Source organism: Aethalodelphis obliquidens, unplaced genomic scaffold, assembly GCF_003676395.1.
Source record: "Aethalodelphis obliquidens isolate GAN/ISIS:26980383/991018 unplaced genomic scaffold, ASM367639v1 scaffold18, whole genome shotgun sequence".
In the NCBI taxonomy this organism is placed as follows: Eukaryota; Metazoa; Chordata; class Mammalia; order Artiodactyla; family Delphinidae; genus Aethalodelphis; species Aethalodelphis obliquidens.
Window position 1 is genome coordinate 22,223,303 of NW_020837962.1, and position 10,541 is coordinate 22,233,843.

General features: G+C 37.4%; 1 protein-coding gene across 3 annotated transcripts in view; it reads left to right on the forward strand.

The window, feature by feature from the left end:
* SEL1L2 (SEL1L2 adaptor subunit of SYVN1 ubiquitin ligase) overlaps positions 1-10,541 on the forward strand; it is a 99,298-nt gene that overhangs the window by 29,826 nt on the left and 58,931 nt on the right. The gene's annotated exons all lie outside the window — the stretch shown is intronic.

A 10,541-nucleotide genomic window follows, 5' to 3' on the forward strand; every position in this document is an offset into this window, starting at 1 on the left:
CCGATGCAGTGGACACGGGTTTGTGCCCTGGTCCTGGAGGATCCCACATGCCATGGAGTGGCTGGGCCCATGAGCCATGGCCACTGAGCCTGCACGTCTGGAGCCTGTGCTCCTCAATGGGAGAGGCCACAACAGTGAGAGGCCTGCGTACTGCAAAAAAAAAACAAAAAAAATCTTCCAACAAACAAAAGTCCAGGACCAGATGGCTTCACAGGTGAATTCTATCAAACATATAGAGAAGAGCTAGCACCTATCCTTCTCAAACTCTTCCAAAAAATTGCAGAGGGAGAAACACTCCCAAATTCATTCTACGAAGCCACCATCACCCGGATACCAAAACCAGAAAAAGATATCACAAAAGTAGAAAATTATAGACCAATATCACTGATGAACTTAGATGCAAAAATCCTGAACAAAATAATAACAAACAGAATCCAACAGCACATTAAAAGGATCATACACCATGATCAAGTGGGATTTATCCCAGGGATGCAAGGTTTCTTCAATATACGCAAGTCAATCAATGTGATACACCATATTAACAAATTAAGGAATAAAAACCATATGATCATCTGAATAGATGCAGAAAAAGCTTTTGACAAAATTCAACACCCATTTATGATAAAAACTCTCCAGAAAGTGGGCATAGAGGGAACCAACCTCAACTTAATAAAGGCCATATATGACAAACCCACCACAAGCATCATACTCAATGGTGAAAAAATGAAAGCATTTCCACTAAGATCAGGAACAAGACAAGAATGTCCAGTCTCGCCACTCTTACTCAGCATAGTTTTGGAAGTCCTGGTCAGAGCAATCAGAGAAGAAAAGGAAATAAAGGGAATACAAATTGGAAAAGAAGAAGTAAAACTGTCAGTGTTTGCAGATGGCATGATACTATGCATAGAAAATCCTAAAGATGCCACCAGAAAACCACTAGAACTAATCAATGAATTTGGTAAGGTTTCAGTATACAAAGTTAATGCACAAAAAGCTCTGGCATTCCTATACAGCAACAACAAAAAATCAAAGAGAGAAATTAAGGAAACACTCCCATTTACCATTGCAACAAATATAATAAAATACCTAGGAATAAACCTGCCTAAGGAGGGGAAAGACTTGTACTCAGAAAACTACAAAACACTGATGAACGAAATCAAAGATGACATAAACAGATGGAGAAATATGCCATGTTCTTGGATTGGAAGAATCAGTATTGTGAAAATGACTATACTACCCAAAGCAATCTACAGATTGAATGCAATCCCTATCAAACTACCAATGGTATTCTTCACAGAATTAGGACAAAAGATTTTACAATTCGTATAGAAACACAAAAGACCCTGAATAGCCGAAGCAATCTTGAGAAAGAAAAACAGTTGGAGGAATCAGGCTCCCTGACTTCAAACTATACCTCAAAGCCACAGTAATCAAGACAGTATGGTACTGGCACAAAAACAGAAATGTAAATGAATGGTATAGGATAGAATGCCCAGAGATAAACCCACACACATATGAGCATCCAATTTATGACAAAGGAGGCAAGAACATTCAATGGAGAAAAGATAGCCTCTTCAATAAGTGGTGCTGGGAAAGTATAAACAGATTATACACAGACCATTGATTATCATTTGGATGAAGATTAACATAAGATCCCATCCCCACCTCATATACAAAAATTCCAGTTTTATTAAAGACCTAAATGTGATTATCAAAACTTTAATAATTTTAGAAGAAATTATGATATTGGCATAAGAAAGGGGTCTTAGAAAAGATAAAAATAAAACCATAATGGCAAAATTCATAAATTTGATGACCTGAAAAAATTTTAATTTGAATATATATTTTTTATTATAACATAAAAAGAAGCCTAACACGCTGGAAAAAGCAACAAATATAGTCAACAAAGAATTAGTATTTGGTTATATAAAGAACACCTACAAATCAACATGAAAACCAAATAGAAAAGGAACAAAGGATACAAATAGGCAATTCTTTTTTTTTTAGATTTATTTTTTATTGAGGTAACATTGGTTTATAACATTATATGAGGGAACTGGGGACTTCCCTGGTGGTCCAGTGGTTAAGACTTCACCTTCCAATGCAGGGGATGTAGGTTCAATCCCTGGTCAGGAAGCTAAGATCCCACATGCCTCACAGCCCAAAAACCAAAACATAAAACAGAAGCAGTATTGTAACAAATTCAGTAAAGACTTTAAAAAAATGGTCCATATCCAAAAAAAACTTTAAAACATTATATAAGTTTCATATATATAGTATTATACTTCTGCTTCTGAATATACTACAGTGTGCTCACCATCAAAAATTTAGTTTCTAACCATCACCTTACAGTTGGCCCTCTTTATGCATTTTGCCCTTCCCTCCCCCACTTCCCTTCTGTTAACCACTACTCTGTTCTCTATATCTATGTGTTTGTTTTGGTTTGTTCATTTATTTTTTATTTGTTTTTTTGTTTTTCATATTCCACATATTAGTGAAATCATATGGTATTTGTCTTTCTTCATCTGACTTATTTCACTTAGCATAATACCCTCAAGGTTCATCCATGTTTCATCTTTTTTGATGATAGCTGAGTAGTATTCCATTGTGTGTGTGTGTGTGTATATGTGTATGTACCGCATATATATGTATATATATGTGTGTGTATATATATATATATATATATAAAACATCTTCTTTATCCATTCATCTATTGATGGGCACCTAAGTTGTCTCCATACCTCGGCTATTGTAAGTAATGAAGTGATGAATACAGGGGTGCACATATCTTTTCAAGTTAGTGTTTTCAAATTCTTTGGATAAATACCCAGAAGTGGAATTGCTAGATCACATGGTAGTTCCATTCTTAATTTTTTGAGGACATAGTGGCTGCACCAATTTACATTTCCAACAGTGTATAAGGTTTCCCTTTTCTTCACATCCTCACCAACATTTATTTCTTGCCTTTTTGATGATAGCCATTCTAACAGTTGTGAGGTAATAAATATCCCATTTTCCTAAAAGGTGAAAACAACCAAAGGCCGATAATTATACTTAACTTCATTAGTAATTGCAGAAACAAATTCAATAGCAAAGATTAATTATTTGACACAGATTAGCAAAACTAAAAGGTCAGATAGCCCCATGAGTGATCCAGAATGTGAAGAAACAAGAACCCTTATACATCACTAGTGAGAGCATAAGTTTTGTCCAACCTCTTTAAACAGCAATGTGGTAATATTTAGTAAAGTTTAAGATGCATATATCCCATACTTGGCACATGTACTTTTAGATAAATTCTCACACATCTGTAGAAGGAAATGTGCATGAGGATTTTCATTGTAGAATTGGTTTTGGTAACACAGAAGTGGAAAAACCTAATGTGCATGGAATGAGTAGGATAAATAATGAAGCAATGAATACATAAAGTGGATTATACATACAAAGAATTTTAACCAGACTGTTGGTGCTGTTAAAATGAATGAATGAAACTTGCTTGACTCAAGATGAATAAATCTCAAAAAGTGAAAAACCGGGCTTCCCTGGTGGCGAAGTGGTTGAGAGTCTGCCTGCCAATGCAGGGGACATGGGTTCGTGCCCCGGTCCGGGAAGATCCCACATGCCGCGGAGCGGCTAGGCCCGTGAGCCATGGCCGCTGAACCTGCGCGTCCGGAGCCTGTGCTCCACAACGGGAGAGGCCACAACAGTGAGAGGCCCGCGTACCGCAAAAAAAAAAAAGTGAAAAACCTAGTTGCAAAAGTATATACAGTATGATGCTATTTATACGAAGTATAGAAATAATATTGGGTACATATATGTAGTAAAATAGCTACATAGCAACTTCAGGACAATAACCCCTCTGAAGAGGGAACAAGGAGAAAGGATGCTGGGAGGAGGCTTGGGTGTTTCTGTACATTCTGTTTCCTTAGAGTTGATACTTAAAACAAATAAGGCAAAATGTCACCATCTGTTAAACTGTGTGTGTGAGGGGGTAGGGTTATAGTGTGTTTCACTTTCTGGATTTTTTTTTATATGTTTGAAATATTTCATGGTTAATTTTTTAAGGAAAAAAATGGAAATTAGCATCACTTGACACAAATAGAATTTACAGGTGAATATACATTAAATATATTAACTATCAAAGTATTAAAGTTTGTGTGTATACCACTTAAAATTATCTTATGTACCCTTTGGGAAACAGTGATCTAAGGTGTTGCAAATTAGCAAGTGCAGCTAAGTGTCAACCCAGCCACTTTCAGCAGGCACTCTTGCCCACCCCAGAGGACATGGGTACAGCATGTCACCATCTTTCCCTTGCCCCTGCTCCCACTCATTACTGAAAGTCTTCCTATTATCCAAGACCTCCCACAAGCACTGTCTTCTTACATAATCTTGTCCAAACCAACCAGACTAGGCATTGTCAGGTATGCCTAATGATGCTCTGAATCATCAAGACCAGGTTACACCATGCTCATTATCTTCTGTTGGGGAAGGTGGAGGAATATACTGTATCCTTTTTAGACAGATTTCCATCAGAAAACAGTCAAAATAAAAAGGGATATGACTCATGTAATGGGGAAAATGATTTATATGAAACATATTTTTCAATAATGTCAGATAAATGAAGTATTACTATAAATAAACAACTTTAAAATATTTATGACAAATTACAATAAATTTATTTTTAAAATATATTTAAAATTTTTTTATTTTTTCAAATTGTTCATCATTTGATGGTAACTTTGCATTTAACACATGAGTCTGCATTTTGTGTAGCTCTAAGAAGTAGTATGAGCACAGACTCTGGAGTCAGACTGCCTAGATTTGAATCCTTGTCTACTGGGTACCAGCTATATGACCTTAGGTAGGTTACTTAACCTCTCTGTGCCTACATCACCTCATCTGTAAAATGGGAATGATATGGCGCCTTCCTTTTACAGTCAGTGAGAAAATTGCCTTGGGACCCAAGTGCTTTATAAATATTAGCTCCTATTTATAACTATAACTATAGATATATATTATTTTTGATTCTTCACTTGTTTTATAACCCATATTTCTTTCTGCTAAATTAAGAGTTTTAGATTGTGATTTGTATCTGTCAGAATCCCTCTTATTTCAAGCTTTGCTTAATACATACTTAAAGAGAAAAAAATTTTTTTTCTACTGATAATTTGTCTACCATTTCTAAGAAATACCACTGGAGGTATTGATACCTGAGGACAATAATCTGGGGACAGAATGAATAAACTTGACTGTTGCAAATATCTGTGCTCTATTCAAGTGTATTTGAGTTGATGGCATCTTTATCTGACTAAACTCTGCTGAGTCATTCTTTCTTGGATGGAATGTTATTTTTAGAAATGGATCGTTATTCTCCCTCCTTATCTTAGATTGTATCTTTCTAGCAGACATTAAGGGCAAATGTGAAGAGCTCTTCTGATGCATTATTCAGAACATCAGAAACTGAAGTTGGTTTATATTAAAGACAATTAAAATTAGATAGATACAGTGTCTGTGGAGGCAAGATTTTCTGCAGGGCAAAGATTTTCCCATTTTATCTTTTTGTATCATTTTGATGGTGAAAGCACCTGATTTTTAGTCAGACTAAAAGATATTCATCTCCTTTAACTCTCAGTGACAAAACATTCTTTTAACTCTCAGTGATCCTTTATGTGGCTCACAACGTAACTATAATTTAAGATTCAAAATAATGAATTTATTATTCTTTTCCCTTTTATTTTTCTAGATAATTTAGATGGTATTTATATACTTAAATTTAAGTGCTAAAGTTCTAGATTTTCTGGTGAAACATACAAGAAAGTGAGGAATGCAGGCTAGGGCAAGGGAAGGAGCTGAGCAAAGATAAGAGTTTCAGAAGTTTAGGGCTTTGAAGAACGAATTGCCCTGGAGGATTGCCCCCTTCGCATAGGCAAGGGGGCTGGGCTTTTTTACTCCCACATCAATCAGCCAATGGCTATAGGCCACCAGCACCTTGGAGGGTTAAATATATATGTTGAAAGACCTTGCCTTACTTGCTGAACCTCCTTGACTCCAATCAACTTGTCTCTATTCAAACTCCAAAACAATTGTCTCTGATCAGAGCCATCCTCCTGCCACTTCTATTCTCTCTCTCTTTCGCCTACCAAACCTGCCTTCACCTTCACAATGACCTCAGTTCCCTCCTCCCTCTCCTTCTTCACCCCTCTGTCCGCGCTCCTCAGTATCACTTACTTCCGTAGCCAGCTTTGACTGCATGACCAGCCGTGACACTCAAGCTCTCATTCTTCAAGATACACTGCCCCCCAGTTCATTTGCATAAACTGTTTCCTCCAAATGGAACACCAGTTTCATCTTCTTGGCCTGACAAATTCCTACCTACATTTTAAGAACTATCTAAAGTGCCATTTAATCTGTGAAGATTTTTTATTTCACGAAGCCAGAGTAAGGGGCATGAAGTGGGTGGGCATTTGCTGTTTGTGGGCTTCCCATCACCCATTTTACCCTTCTCACCATCCCAATTTCCTCTGAGGAATTAGATCTTCCCCAATGGATACATTTTTATAGGAAGGTAATGAGAAGCCTTGTTTTCCCTGCTGACCCATCAGATTCATCATGGAGTCTTCCTCAACAGAGAGAGGAAGGTCCTAAAAGGATTGGATTCTAGTCCATCCCAGTAGCAATGTCTGCCTCTGCTTCCAGAGATACTTTGATTCCTGATCAACCCCATTGAGTCTATGAACCTCCTAATAAGTTTCTTTGGCTTAAGTCAATCATATTGGGTTTCTGTTGCTTACAAACAAAGAAGCCTCCTTTACTCCCACAGTGCCTTCTTATGTAGTGCCTACCATGTGGCCTTGTAATTTTTGGTAAACATGTTTGTCTCCACCAGGCTAAGACACAATATCTAGCATTGTGTCTAACACATGGTGAGTATCATCAGTTCATACCTATTAAATGAACGAGTAAACGTATGAATGACAGAGAACAAGTTGTCTCCAGCTTTCCTTCTTCTCATTAATATCTGAAACAAGCAAGTGGGCCATTTTTGTTCTAAAGATTTGCTTATAGTCATTATGAACAAGAGGATTCTGCACGAATTCCACAATGGCAAGTGACAGGAATTAAGAAATAGACTTGATTAGAGAATTTTACAACTGAAGTATGAGCAGGAGAAGGCATAGATTCCCATTTCTCCCACCATCTCACAGAAAGGTAATCTGGGTCCAAGTATTTCTGGACATATGCAAGGTCTACCTACTACACTGTACTTTGAGTACAATCATGAGAAAATGACTTTGTCAGATGTGAGCTACCTGGGCATCCAGCTGCCTGGGAAAGTCAGATGTCCAGCACCTGGAAACCTTGCGGGGCCATGGGAAATTTCAGTGCCTCTTGCTTTTCGAAGGTAGCCACTGATCTGATCAGAAACTGAGTTTGGGGCATCCTTTCTCACAGGGAGAAGGGACAGCTTGTTTTCCTTGTGATTTGGAGTTGGCATCAGTATTAGTTTGCTATGGCTGCCATAACAAAATACCATAGGCAAGGTGGCTTACACAGCAGAAATTTATTTTCTCACAGTTCTGGAGGCTGGAAGTCCATGATCAAGGTGTTTGCAGGGTTGGTTTCATTCTAAGGCTTCTTTCCTTGGCTTACAAAGGGTCACCTTCTCAATGTGTCCTTACATGATCTTTTTCTGTACCCACATGCTCCTGGTGTTTCTTCTGCTTATAAGGACACCTGTCATATTGGATTAGGGCCCCAACCTAATGGCCTCATTTAATCACTTCTTTAAAGACCTCATCTCCAAATACGGTTACATTCTGAGGTACTGGGGGTTGGGACTTCAATATATGAATTTTGAAGGACACAATTCAGCCCATAACAGTCCGCAAGTTAGATAGGGAGTAATGATAATAAGACTGCAGAAGTAATAAAGTATCTAGAACTCTCTACAAATTATATCTCTGACAAACACTGAAATACAAACTCATCTAGTTGGATCACTTTCCACAATTTACTGCTGCCTTAAATACTTCTCTAGCACACCTATTCGCCCTTTTATTTCTGATGCTCATCCCCACCACTTCTCAGTCACCTTAGAGCCCCTACCAGTACAAAACAGTTGGCCATTCAAAGGACTTCAGAGTCATGAAGGTCTTTTACATCAACTTCAGAATGGTCTCCTCAAATCCACAAATCATTTCCTGACTGTAATTTTCCCCAAATTTTGAAATCATTAAACCATAAAAAGAAAATCAAAGTGTTGTCAAGATAACTTTTTCTGATAATTGAGCCCTCTTGTGTTAAAGAAAACTTGTATTTTAATACATTTGGAAAACCAAAAAGAAAATTACACGTAAAGGTAAAAGGCATGGCTAGAAATCTGTAGTGGTAAATCATTTCTCATATGTATATGGATGCAGAGTCAACCTTTCAAAATTTATTCTCACTCTTTGAAAGCATGTTAATAGGAGCAATTGCTATTCCAAACACAGATGAGTAGATTTTTCCCATTATTTTTCCTCTTTAATCATAAGTATAGGTAATATACAACCCAAAGCAGAAGTTAGACACAAAACTTGTCTGGTGTTACTAAATTGATTGGATAACTTGAAGCATTCAAAATAGTTGTAAACTGGCTTTTAAGTTTGTTGTGTTTGGGTTTGTTATTTAATTTACAAAAGAAAGTGCACAACTCTGATATCTTGTCAGGAAGAAGAAGAACAAGAACCACTTTAAAAGTTCTTTGTTGTCTTGTTAATGAGGCATCAAATCCCAGAATGCCTCTCCTTTAAAATGACTTCAGCAATCTTCAGAAAGAAAAACGGAGCTGGAGGAATCAGGCTCCCAAACTTCAGACTATACTACAAAGCTACAGTGCCAGACAGTATGGTACTGGCACAAAAATAGAAATATAGATCAATGGAACAGGATAGAAAGCCCAGAGATAAACCCACGCACATATGGTCACCTTATTTTTGATAAAAGAGGCAAGAATATACAATGGAGACAAGGCAGCCTCTTCAATAAGTGGTGCTGGGAAAACTGGAGAGCTACTTGTAAAAGAATGAAATTAGAACACTCCTTAACACCATACACAAAAATAAACTCCAAATGGATTAAAGACCTAAATGTAAGGCCAGACACTATAAAAATAGTAGAGGAAAACATAGGAAGAACACTCTATGACATACATCACAGCAAGATCCTTTTTGACCCACCTCCTAGAGAAATGGAAATAAAAACAAAAATAAACAAATGGGACCTAATGAAACTTCAAAGCTTTTGCACAGCAAAGGAAACCATAAACAAGAAGAAAAGACAACCCTCAGAATGGGAGAAAATATTTGCAAACGAAGCAACTGACAAAGGACTAACCTCCAAAATTTACAAGCAGCTCATGCAACTCAATATCAAAAAAAAAAACAACCCCAATCCAAAAATGGGCAGAAGAGCTAAACAGACATTTCTCCAAAGAAGATATACAGATTGCTGACAAACACATGAAAGAATGCTCAACATCACTAATCATTAGAGAAATGCAAATCAAAACTGCAATGAGGTATCACCTCACACCAGTCAGAATTGCCATCATCAAAAAATCTACAAACAATAAATGCTGGAGAGGGTGTGGAGAAAAGGGAACCCTCTTGCACTATTGGTGGAAATGTAAATTGATAGAGCCATTATGGAGAACAGTATGGAGGTTCCTTAAAAACCTAAAAACAGAACTCCCATATGACCCAGCAATCCCACTACTGGACATACACCCTGAGAAAACCATAATTCAAAAAGATTCATGTACCACAATGTTCATTGCAGCTCTATTTACAATAGCCAGGACATGGAAGCAACCTAAGTGTCCATTAACAGATGAATGGATAAAGAAGATGTGGCACATATATATAATGCGATATTGCACAGCCATAAAAAGAAATGAAATTGAGTTATTTATAGTGAGTTGGATGGACCTAGAGTCTGTCGTACAGAGTGAAGTAAGTCAGAGAAAATCAAATATTGTATGCTAACACATATATATGGAATCCAAAAATTAAAAAACGTTCTGAAGAACCTAGGGGCAGGACGGGAATAAAGACACAGACGTAGAGAATGGACTTGAGGACACAGGGAGGGGGAAGGGTAAGCTGGGACGAAAGTGAGAGAGTGGCATGGACTTATATACACTACCAAACATAAAATAGATAGCTAGTGGGAAGCAGCCACATAGCACAGGGAGATTAGCTTGGTGCTTTGTGACCACCTAGAGGGGTGGGAGACACAAGAGGGAGGAGATATGGAGACATATGTATAGCTGATTCACTTTGTTATAAAGCAGAAACTAACAAACCATTGTAAAGCAATTATACTCCAATAACGATGTTAAAAAAAATAATAATAAAATAAAATGACTTCAGATGTGGTTCACCTAATCAGAGGTTTCAGTGAGTGTCATAATGGACTTCAAGAGGCACTGTGATACTATGGAGGGGTGTGTGTGTGTGTGTGTGTGTGTGTGTGTGTGTGTGTGTGTGTGTGTGTGT